Below are 12,409 nucleotides of genomic sequence, written 5' to 3' on the forward strand. Positions count from 1 at the left end.
GGCTGGGCCAGGGAGTGAGGTGGTTTCCTGGCACTGGCCAGGCCGCAGGGAGATGCTCAGGTTGGGGCATGAGGTGGTTTTGTGGCGCTGGCTGGAGTAGGGGGCGATGGCTGTGCTGGGCCAGGCCAGGAGATGGTTTCGTGGCGATGACCGAGGTGGGGGGGACCGGAGGTGTTTTTTAGCCGATAACATTGACCCCTGCGTTCACAGCGCCTCGCAGGCCGACCACTCACAACTGTTCACATGCTCCTCCCCCCTCCCTTCCCCCAAGCAGAGTCTATATATGGATTCAGAGAGGGGCGCAGGACTCGCGCGAGGCCGTGGGTGATGGGAGGGGGAGCGAGAGAAGGAGCGGAGCCAATAGGGAGTGGCAGACGCGGCTCGCGCTCACCATACTGTGCTGCGACCGTTGAGGTTGCGGTGGAGCGGGTGGGGGTGGAAAGACCAGTAAGAAGCGCGCCCAATAGGAAGCGGCGGCTGAGTTGCGCGCGGGCCCAGGATGGGAGGAGGAAGGAAGGAGGAGCGCGGCCAATGGAATCGGCGCGCGCTGGGCCCGGAGGGGAGGGAGCAGCGCGGCCAGTAGAGAGCAGTGGTTGGCGCACGCGCAGAAGGCAGGAAGGGGGGGTGAGCGGTAGGCAGGGGGTAGAAGCGCAGGCCCAGCCCCTTCCCCGCCGCAGTGAGTACTGACTCTGGCGGCCATGTTGTGCGGGGGGAGGGGAGGAAGGAGTTGAGAGAAGACGGGAGAGACAGACTCTCTCTCACACACACCGCACAAGATGGCCGGGGAGGCAGCCGCAACCGGGCTCTCAGGTGGTTCGGCCGCCGCTCGGTTCGCCGGAGTTGGGGAGGCACCTGGGCACCGGCCTCGCGGGCCACTTCGGGCCCGGCACTCAGGGGTTCCGGGCAGACGGAGAGCGGCGAGCCGAGCTCCGTACGGGGCTGCGGACAGGCGGAGGGCGATGGCGCCGGGCTCCGAAACTCCGTCGGCGCCTCGAACTCCGCGGGCGGGCGGGCGGCGAGCCGGACGCCGCCGCAGGCAGGGTGAGGAGGGGAACGGCTCTCCGCACCCCGGCCCGCCGCCGGTCTCCGCATTGCTGGTGAGTGGTTCCGTCTCTTCGCCGCATTGTTCTTTGTCCTTGGGAGGAAAAACAAAATGTCCTTGGAGCCGGGAGGGGGAGGGGAGAATCCTTGCACCCCCCTCCCCCCGCCGTAGGCTCGGAGAGCCGGGAGCGAGCACCCTCCAGCGCTGCAACCCCTTGCACTGAGGGGGGCGTCTCTCGCGCTGGGGGGCCGCGGGGTGCTGCAGAGCCGGAGGGAGCCCACCTCTGCGAGCTCCCTAAAGACACCGAGCGGTGCTCTGTATGCAGAGCTCCCCTCCCGTGCAGGACTAAGGGGGCCCCGGCCCCTAGTCTCCACATGGAGTACTAAGGGGGGGAGGCTGTAGACCAGTCCCTGGGCCCCAGTGCGGCTCTACTGGAGCGGGGGCGCAGCCCAGTCCGTCTCCAGTGCACCATGGCAAGGGGGCATCTGCAGACCAGTTACTAACTCCAATGCAACACTAAAGAGTAGTGGGGGCTGTAGACTTTACTGTATGTTTAGCCCCCAGTCCCACGGTCTTCAAATAGTTCTGTAAAGAGCATTTGTTGCCCCTTGCTGCTGAAAAGGGGATCAGTCTCCCTAGTTTGTAAGAACAAAGGCGCCATGTCTGTTTCTTAAAAATAAAACTTGTTTTTTTTGTGGGGTGTTGGCTTTTAACTCCTTCCGCACCAGTGAGCGAAAGCAGGCTGCAGAAGACTGCTTCAGTACTTTACTGAAACGATTAATTAAAATTTTAATTGATCTAAAAAAATAGTTTGGAGACAGAGCTTTAAACAAAAGTCTGAGATTTAAGTGCAATATAGTCGTGTGGTTAAAATGACATTATATAAACTTAGACATTTTCTAAAACAGCCTTGTTTATGCCAACTCTACAGTTTAAAGTTTAAAAAAAAATTACAATGGTGAATTAGACTGTTCTGCGGGAGGAAAATTGGTTACTTAAAAATGAATAATATGTGAAAGTAACTAATTGTAAATGACACTGAGAAATGTAGTTACTTAAAAAAAGCATTTGCTAAGGTGTCATATTCTGTGTTTGGTATTTAATGTGTGCATTTTTCTGCTACCCAGGCTGCAGTTATTTGCATAGCATTTTGATCATTGTTCAAGTGTAACTGTTTTTATAATTCAGAACTTGTGTGATGACCATTATTAAACACCTTTAAAAGGAAAAGTTTAAATGGACCATTTAGTGTTTGCTTCACATTGGCTCACATTTAATGATTACTCATATGTTTTAGGATAATGTTCAAATACCAGATCTATAAAAAGTTACTGTAGAATATTACAAGGTAAATAAAGTAGCTCTTGTATTAATTGGAGATGGTATGTAGCCATATTTGTTGCAATTTATCTAGTGTTGAGTCATAGAAGATTTTTAAAGTCTTGTGCTCTTTTTCAAATAAAACAGTTGAAAGGTAAATCTACAGTTTCATGATATCCCTTGTGTGAATTGGGTATTATGAGAATGAAAGCTGACTTTTTAGAAATTTTAATATGTTTAAAAACATTGTGTTAATCTTGCACACAAGTTTGTGTATCTTCATTTTAGATTTGAATTGTAATGGTTTTATAACTACAGTTACATCTCTGCAGTATTAGGCTATGACACAGTTTGCTGAAAAGAAAGTTCTAGGTGACTGCTGTATTTTTAGCACATTAATAAATGATTTTTTTTAAAAAAGCTTGAGTGCTTTGTTTCCTTCAAATGCTGTTTCAGCTTCAATAGTTAAATTGGTTTTGAAAACAAAATTGTCCTTCTTTCCTAAATCGTTTTTTTTTTTTTTTTTACTTTAAAGGATTTGCATTCCGTTTATATTAGCAGGTACTGAGAATTGAATTTACACGTAGGAGTCCTCAGTGTGTAATATTATGTATGAATTTAAAGTACTGACTTTTCATAGAATTATCTGTGAAGCTTTTACTAGGCTGGGGAATATTGGGGACGAATAACTGCCAACCAGTTAAGTTAAGCCTTTTGAGGAAAGGCAAACTTGGCGGTGCTTATAGTGTTAAAGAGCAATGTTTGGGGACTGATTAAAGGTCAAAGATGCTGCAAGTTTTAAAAACTGTACTCTAAAGGGAAAAGCTGATATCTCACTTGGAGAGATCAAATAACTTGTGGCTAAAAATTCACAGAAGATGATGACAGCCATTTTAACATCATAGTTTGTGGGGATTTTATTAAACTTTGCATTGCTAAATTTTTTAAGGGCTTTTGCATTTTATGGAGTAAAAGAAAGGATTGAGGGAAACTACAAAAAACACTACTTGCTTTTGCTTTATGAAATATATGCTGTTTACAGTTTTGATTTCATCTTTATGGTTAATGGTCTGGTAATGGTAAAAATAAAAATAATGGTAGGGGGCAGGCAGTTTACCTCGTTTCATGCAAAAAAATATGGACTGTGCATGTGATGTTTCATAATCCCACCCCATCACCAGTGTGTTCAGATGTAAAAACACCAATATTTTTGTTGCCAGAGATTATAGTAATATATATGGCCAATGCTGTCTTGATTTAGTCTTAACTCAGTACTCTTAAAAATTGCTGTTCTTTTTATATTTGTACAAGTAATTTTTTACAACCTTTTTAAAAGCAAAACAGTAACATTTGTGTTTCTTTTCTTTAAAGATAGAACTCCATAAATGTTTACCTACTTGATGGCTGACTGGCTTCCAGACGGATTGTAGAGATCTAATATTTTAGGTAAGAATGGGTTGTTCTAAATTTTACACAGCATCATTACCACTTTCAGTTACTTTCTCGTTCTTGGGGGTTTGTTTAATTGTCTACTGCTGTGCTTTACTAGGAAAGGTAAAAGTGACCTTTGTTTTGCAAGTCTTATTCTTAAATTGAATGGGGTACACTACAAAATTATCTGGATTTTAAAGGGTATGTTTTAATGTAGGTATAAGATGCAAAAATGCCCCATTTTTAAAATTTCATGTAACGTGTGCTTGATAGCTATTCTGTCAAATTAATTTTGTTCTAATAGCTTAAAAGATGAATTAATCTATAACAATCTTGACTGAATTTTGGTGAAAAAGCTCATCACTTTACTTCGAAAACTTCCTATTTCATTTACCCAATTTTCCTAAGTGAAAAAATGTACTGAATTTTGTAGGTCATTTGTATTCTGCATTCTAAAGTTAAATAAAAACAAGTTCACCTAGGCATATTGTAGATTTTAAACATGGCATCAAAAACTGAATAACCAACGTACACGCTAATTACAAGAAGTGTCTCGGGGGCCTAGCTGTTTTTTTGAAGAGCCTGAACGTTTAAGGTTCTTTAAAGAATTTATTTACATTTATTATTTCTAATTTTGTACCATGATGTTACTTTCCATGTGCTTGTTTTATACTTTAGATGAGAACTTTAATATGCAATCACTAGAAAGTTGTGTTTAAAGAAATATACTAATACATTTAGATAGTCCTGTGGCGGAAGTGTAGGTGGAATCTTTTGGATAGCTTTTGATCTTTTAAACAAACTTCTTTGTTCCTTTTTTAAAGGATTGTACCTGGGTACTGTTTCTTGGCTGCAGTGGCTGATCTATTAAACCTGGAATAAAAGGAAACGTTCAAAATTCTATAGTGTTCATATCAGGTACGTAATATTAGTGATTCTGTTAATCTCTTAAAATTCACTTTTTCAGCAAATAAGCATTAAACTTATGCTGTGGCATTTGTTTAAGGCATTAAAGGGTACTTAGCACAGTAAATGAATGGTGTCTTGCTCAGGATTTGCATTCAAATTTTAGTGCATACTAAATACAGTTCATAATATTCTTGACGTGACCTCTAAATACAATCTTTTCTCAAGATTATGGGACAGTCCATTCAGTAAAAGGAGATGGATCTGTACCATCTAAAATATATTGCATAGTAACGTAAATTAAAAGTAAAGAATTTAGAAACTCAAGGCAGATATTTCTACGTTTCTCCATATGCAGCAGCACATAAGTGTATATATAAAGTTTGAGTTAAACTTCAGGAATGCATTGTTCCTGAATTCATTACTTCATGATCATATTTCAAGTTTTTTCTGTTTGGGCTTTCATGCACTTCATTTAAAAAAATCCTTTTGGATGTTTTACCATCTAAAATCCTACTGCTATAAAAATGAGAAGCCAAAGCACTAGTAGTGTTAGATACCTTGTTATTTCTAGAACTTAAGTAGACTAATTTTCAACTACCTTTGAATTTGAGACATTTTTAGATTGATAAAAGGTAACATGGTTCAAATGTAGCTCGGCATTCTTGATCTATCTTGGTGCTTGTATTAATCACAGATTTCTTCTTACAGGTTACCATACTAATATACAAATTCAAGTCATTAAATCTTAAGACCATCTTGATGAAGAGATTCAAATGAACTGAGAATCCTAAAATGAATCTTAATGAATTATGTATGTTACAGTGTACCCCCAAAACTGTTTTACATAAAACTAAAAATTAGGAAAAATCAACACCATTCTCATAAGATCTCCCACTTGATAGAGTACAGATACCTATTCTAGCTTGGAGGTAAATTTTAGCCTGTTCCAGCTAATTGCTTTAACTATTCAAATACAGATATATAACTTTTCAAGTGTCTCTGCTTGTAGCAGTTGAAAGTTAGTCTTCTTTTTACCCACACCGAGAGTTCTTGCCAGTATGACACACAAATCAAATAAATTAATTTATATAGAGAAGCGGTCATATAGCTTACAATGGAGGCAGACTGCAGGAAAACAAAATTTTGAATGAGGATGCTGTGTAAAATTTAACAAGTCAGTCATGTAATTGTAAAATATGAAACTTGAGAATTAGGAGTCCTTATAAGAAATTATCTGGTATCTTTGAAAAGATGCATGTGACATGTGATGTGAATCTTCAGTCTATTGGAACAGAATGCTACGAAGTCCAGGTCTCAAATAATCTACCAATGAGAGAGCCCAAAACAGGCTTGTAATTATGGTAGAACAGTACACTCAAATCCTGATGATAATTCTTACACTTAATCTGTGAAATTCATGATTTTTATTCCTTTGGTCAAGCCTTTTTAAGATCCAAAATCTTCAGTCGTGGTTGCCCTATTCACAAATACAAATCTACGTTAGACATCATAGGTTGACCCGGTTTGGTTAACAAACACTTTTATAAGGGCATTTGGGAAAGAATCCTTTGATCTTAATGACCTTGAACTCATCCTGTACGACCATGGCATTCTTTGTACTGAATATATTGTGAAAACTATGGTCTCTAATGTTCTCTAATCATTTTGACTGTTATTTAGATCCTCACTTCTTGTCCCTTTAATTCAAATCTTACATATTTTGATCTACTATATTGGCAGCTGTTCTTTAAATACAGTGTATAGGCCTCAGTCAACTCAGTTCACACCTCTAGGAAATCAAGGAAAGATCTCACTTCAAGACGCCTGAGAGCATATTAATGTGTCATGGAATCCATAAAACAGTTTGTTTATGCTCTGGAATCATTTTAGTCCCTGTTGCATTTAACCAGAAAACATGACATCTAAAAACAAGTGAGCCTCACCTTGACTGCACTGCAGCAGAGTAAAGAGACCACGTTAGACATACAAGACACCTTTAGAGTTTGATAGTATGCCATCCCTTAGGGAGAGGAGCCATTGTCTGGGAACATTCTTTTTCAGTTCATCCAGTAGACACTTTTGACAACTGTCTGCTTACCAAATGTTAGCTTCCTCTTCCAAAATTGTACTGACTTTAAAAGAACATTCATGTTCTCAAATCTGCTTTCTTTGTAATTGAACTATGGTATGTCTGTGTTTGACTGGGCCATTATAACCTGAGTAGAGCCAAATGACTTATCGCCCAGTAGAGTCATCATGAAAATAACAAGATGTTTAAACTAGAACAAAAATGATCTCTGAAACTAGATAATGTGATACACTATTAGAAGTGTCTAAGATTGGACTTTCAAGTTCAACCTTTCGTCATAGCTTTGTTTAGTTACCTTTTATGAAGTCTCTAGTGCTAGATGTTTTCTTGGAAGAGGGAAGTGATAGACATAAACACTCAATTGGACAAACAAACTTATCTTTATATGTTATATAACACTTTATAAAATTTGAGGTTGCTTTGCAGAGGAATCTCTATTGGCTGATTGAATGAGAAATTAAAAACACTGAATAAAACAAATACTGTTGAATGCTATATACTGTTGGATCACATTTAAATACACATTTTAGTCCTATAAACTCCTTATATATCATACTTAAGTAAACTGTCAGTTGCATACTGGTTACCACTCAAGTTTGATGGATACCCAGATGTGTGGAAAGAAACCAGGTTTTATGAATAAAATTGTAATTACATTGTTGGAACTAGATCATTTGAAACGTGTTTAAAATGGAAATCTGATGTGGGAAAGGGAAATAAATAAAGGGAGTAACTTGAAGGGAAAAGATGAAGTAAAATATCAGAATCTAGAAATCTATACATTAAATATTAAAACTATTGTGAGAATTGAATATGAATACATTCATATCAAAGGTTGCATTTCTCTTAAAAATAGATTTTGAAGGTGATGGGAGAACCTTTGTTGGTCAACTGCTGTTAGCAAGAGAATTTTAGACTCATTTGATATAATTTAGATTAAGGCCAGCATTAACCAAAGTTAGGTGATTTAGGAGTCTAAATCCTGTTAACTTTTAATGAGTCGTATGCTCCTTAGTCTCTTAAATGTTTTTGAAAAATTTATTCTTAATTTTTAAATTAAATTAGTTATTTGTCATCGGGGAGATCTAGGATTCAGACAGTATCTGTATCAATTATTGGCTCAGCTGAGAAGCGTAACTTACTTAAAATTTTCTATAATTGTGTAATCACAAAGAAAGAGTTTTTGGTATTAGTTTGCTTTCTGGAGGCTTTATGGGTTGTTGTGGGTGGAGCCATTTACTTTCTTGTCTCTATTAGAAGTATACTGATATTTTAATACCTATTGATATGGGCTGTCAATAGACTCTTACTGAAATAATCGGTTCCGAAGCTGACCACATGTAGAAAACTAGAGTTTTTCTATGTTGTAGTTGCCGTACAAGGAAAATTGGCTGCTTGGCAAAGTTTGGTTAATACATGTACTATATTTAACTGCAGTATCAGTTCTTTGGTAATTAGCAAACTATTTAGAAAGTGAATGAAGTGGAAGAAGTAGGCTGAAAGCATAAGGGCGTTTCACACAAGAATCCATTTCAGATTCCACTGGTGCCTGGTTAGTTTTCCCATTTACTTGGTTTCCAAAAGTGCTAGATGTAGCCTCTTTTCAAATCGCACCTGTGATGTGTCACTGGAGATTAATGTATCCAGGGTGTGGAGGGTAGTTCTAAATTGTGGAAGAGTTTCCATAAGAAGTTTGCCATCCCAGGTTGCCTAGCAGTACGTTGAGGTGCAAATTGTGATTAGTGCATGTCCTCTGACAAGTGCTGTATGCTTTCTTGTTGTCTTTTATTGGGTACATACCACAATCCCATGTGGTTGGGGGGAGTGGCAGCTTTGTGCTAGGCTGAAGATGGCACTTTCTGGTGTTTATATAAAAATCAGTGAATTTAAGTTTTGAATGATTTTTCCAATGTTTTTTAATGTATGTTTTCCCCTACAGATGTGGTGAGGAATGTGGTGATCTCAGGATGCACAAAATAGCTGATGTTGATTGAAGCATTGGTAAGTTATTTTTCTTAATATACTTGCATGTGATTTAAAATATATGATTTATAGTTATGTTTAATTTGCTGAAATTTTTTTGATTGAAAATGTCCTTAAACTTGATTGACTTGAAGCATATTTTAAATAAAAATAGGTTTATTTAAAAGTACCAGAGTCCTGAACTCTTCTTATTTTGGTGATGTTATGAAATGCACTTTTTAGATAGTATTTTCAATCAATTTTAAATCTTTCGTATAATGCTGTGGCACTCTTGGTCTTCCATTTTTGTGACTTCTTGATGAGAACAAAGGATAAAACATTAAATCAAATCTGTATTTGTACAGACTACAATATATCAAATATGTTACCTTGTACAAATAGTACAGTACTTCATCAATATTATGTCTCAATTTGTGGTATAAAATAGAAAATCACATAACAGAAAGAATGTCTTAAGCATCCTATTAATATCATTAGCCACGCTTTGTCCTTGTGCGCGCCTATCAACAGCAACAAGGGTCCTTAAGCCGACTAGTTAGTAACTATCTCCAGGGAGTTTTCTAAGACTCAGAGCTCTTTCCCCCTTCTTATTCCAAAGATCTGTAATTTCACAAAGGATGCTATGAGTTTAGGGTATAACCTACCACATTGAACAAGTAGTTTATAGGGTCTCATTTAGGAATAGTCCTCAGTTCAGTCAAAATGCAAAGTTGTCAGGTTTGAGTAGGAGAGAAGACTTGATTATATCTAGTGCCACCATTTGGGATGAAAATGGAAATACAACTTGCTTGTTGAATTATATTTTGCTAAAAAGAATGTATCCTTGGACTACTTTGTATGACCTTTAAAACAGGTACTGAGAGTCAAGTTTCTTTTATCTGCCCAAATTTAAGTCCTCTTGTTGACTCCGTATCTCTGCATAACATTATCTTTGCCCTAATTTTCAATGCATTTTGTGTTTATGCAGTGGCACAATTTGCCATGGAATTTACTTTGCTGCAGAACTGTGCTCTAGAATTTAAACTTGCATTTAACACACACTTTTTCATTTGTGAAGATAATCTTCCAAATGTGAAAAGTTAACTCATTCAGTGGTGTTTTCCTTAGTCTGCAGACAGCCTGAACCAGTAGCTTCAAGGTGTGACTTGCTTCCATCATCATATTAGGATGTTAACTCTGAAACCTGAGGATAATGACTGTTTCATTGTGCCTCACATTAGTAGAGACATCCAGCTAATGTTGTTCTCTGTTCAAACTGCCTTCCATGCCTCCGCAGGTGCCAAAAACCCAACTGCTGCCTCCCTGGCTGCCAAAGCTTCTAGCTTCCTACTGATAAGTAAATCAAAAGTCCTGCCTTGTCTAGACAAACCCTTGGAGCGTATTGTAAACAGAAAATTGGTGGAGGAGGTATAAGACTTTATTTTAATTATAAAAATAATTGGGGGTAGAAACATACTCTTTTGGCTCCTTCTCATTCATTAAAAGCCGTAGTTCTTAATTTAAATTAAGATGTTTAGAATCTCCAAACTGCCACACTAGAGTACTGCAAAATACCAGGACCTTGCTGCCAAATTTAGGTGCAACTAGTATTGTATATGGTTTCTTGCTTTTTTTAATTCACTGACTACATATCATTCCTTTTTTCCTTTTTCCTTTTTTTTTTGGTTCCCTTGTACCCTGCCCGCTCTACTTGTCTTCTCTTTTTTGTGCTGCTTTTTTTAATGCTTCCTACATATGGAACAATATATCTCTTACTATGTTCCAAGTAATCTTCACTCTTCTAAACCCACTTTTGCCATGCTATCCACCAGAAACCATTGTGTTCTCTTCCTCCTCAGCCCTCTTGCCCTGTCTCAACTTCTGTTAAAAGTATGGGAACCTGTATAATTCTTGGTATGTCATGGAAAAGAGGGGTGAAAGTTAAAGTTAACAACAGTTACATTTCACCCCAACTTTCCCTATACCCTTTTTCTTCATTTTCTTTCTCTAATTTGGATTATAAACTCATTGTAGTAGGGTTATGTTTCTCCAGCAGCAGTTGAAGACATCCCAGTTACCCTGTACATTGGGAAGTTATTCACTTCCTTATGGTGCTTTGTAATAATCTCTAGGAGAGAGAGACAGAAGCCCTGAACTTAATTTGAGGAAGAATTATCTTTAAAATGTTTTCCTTTAAAATGTTTGTAAACTAAGTTTAAACTTAGGGCTAGTGATCTGGATTTGAAAGGTTTTTTGAATAAGAAATAAAAGCATTTGAGTTCACCATAAACCTTCTTTTTGGAGTTGGTGTACTCTACATGATATTTTGAAATTTTATGTGGGCTGTTACCTTTAATCCAGCCCAACAACTCTTTAAGGTGCTGTGCTGTTTGTGTTTGCAAATTTTGTCCTCAGCTTGATTTCAAAGGTACCTTTCAGAAGTTACTTAACCTCAAAACAGTCTAGATCTATAAGATGTGACCAAAGATTCTTGGACCCTTAACTTCAGATACAATATAAATCCTTGAGAGCTGGAAGAAAACTTCCCTGAGCTAACAATGCCTTGTCCTATTTAAAGTTACACCATGAACATCAGTGTCATATATCAGAACCCAACAGTTCCAAATGTGTAAAGTTATGATCGTCTCATTGTCTAGTTTAATAGTCTTTCATCCCTGAGACAGCCTTTAAAAAAACAAAACAAACAAAATTCCTATCGTTACCTAGGCAAAACTCATATTGATGTCAATGGAAGTCAACTAGTTTTTCCCATGGAAACCACCTGTAGTGCTTACCCCTCCACATTTTTTAACTGGATAAAACTACAGTGAGCCGTCTGAGATCAGTGAAGGACCTTCTTGTATTTTGTTCTCCATGAAGATCTACCTTCTTGTATGGGTGAGAATTTCACCTATTTCCACATCCTATAACGAAAGAGTGGCACTAATATACAAGTCCATTACAGCTCTGTCTCTGAGAGGAAGACTTGCTTTGGTAAACCCATGGCAAAGTAAAAGCCTCAAGTTCTAAACTTCGGAACTTGTTCCTGCCCATTTACCTCGACTGGGATTTCCCTCTTAAATAGCTTTCCTTTGTTGTGAAGTTGTAACTTTTAAAAAATTCTAATATACGGAAAAGTCTTAAGCATGTAAAGCTTGACAGTCTTTCTAGTTAGCCTTCTTTGTTTGAAATAAGAATCTTATAACTTAGGTATTTTATCTATACATGTTATTGATAAGTATATTTTATGCTTGCATGTTTGGACTTCCCAACTGTACTTTAGGGAACTGTTGTGGGTTTTTGACAAACATAAGAGGTAAAACTGAACACTTATTTTTGGCTACAAAAGATTGAAATTTTATTTGTTGCAGTGGACTCCTCCAAAAAATCATCTTTTTAAATTAGAGCAAAAAGTTAATATGTATTATGATAGTGTGAAGAGAAGATAAATTTTGAAATTCTAAAATTTCAAATCTGTTTGGTGCTTGAATATTTACTCAGGTATTGCAGTGGACTGTTAATAAAGATTGGCATTTCTATATTTTGACGAAGTGAAGGAAACCTACCAAGCATTGTACAAACGGCTTTGAGTAGCCTAAATATAAATCTTGTTTAATTTGAAATAAAAATACAATAGCCAGTAGGTAAGAGAACTT

At 38.1% G+C, this 12,409-nt stretch overlaps 1 long non-coding RNA gene across 3 annotated transcripts in view; it reads left to right on the forward strand.

Moving 5' to 3' along the window:
- LOC112109586 overlaps positions 1-12,409 on the forward strand; it is a 46,892-nt gene that overhangs the window by 30,329 nt on the left and 4,154 nt on the right. Inside the window, exons 1-4 of one of the 3 annotated variants that reach the window (XR_002908323.2) lie at positions 689-1,097; positions 3,734-3,808; positions 4,618-4,711; positions 8,731-8,792. This is a non-coding gene — a long non-coding RNA (uncharacterized LOC112109586). Of the gene's footprint in view, positions 1-688; positions 1,098-2,476; positions 2,517-3,733; positions 3,809-4,617; positions 4,712-8,730; positions 8,793-12,409 lie in introns of those variants that run through there. The other 2 variants (XR_002908325.3, XR_002908324.3) reach the window with 2 other exon arrangements.

Source organism: Terrapene carolina, unplaced genomic scaffold (genome assembly GCF_002925995.2).
Source record: "Terrapene carolina triunguis isolate 2854851 unplaced genomic scaffold, T_m_triunguis-2.0 Scaffold67, whole genome shotgun sequence".
In the NCBI taxonomy this organism is placed as follows: domain Eukaryota; kingdom Metazoa; phylum Chordata; order Testudines; family Emydidae; genus Terrapene; species Terrapene triunguis.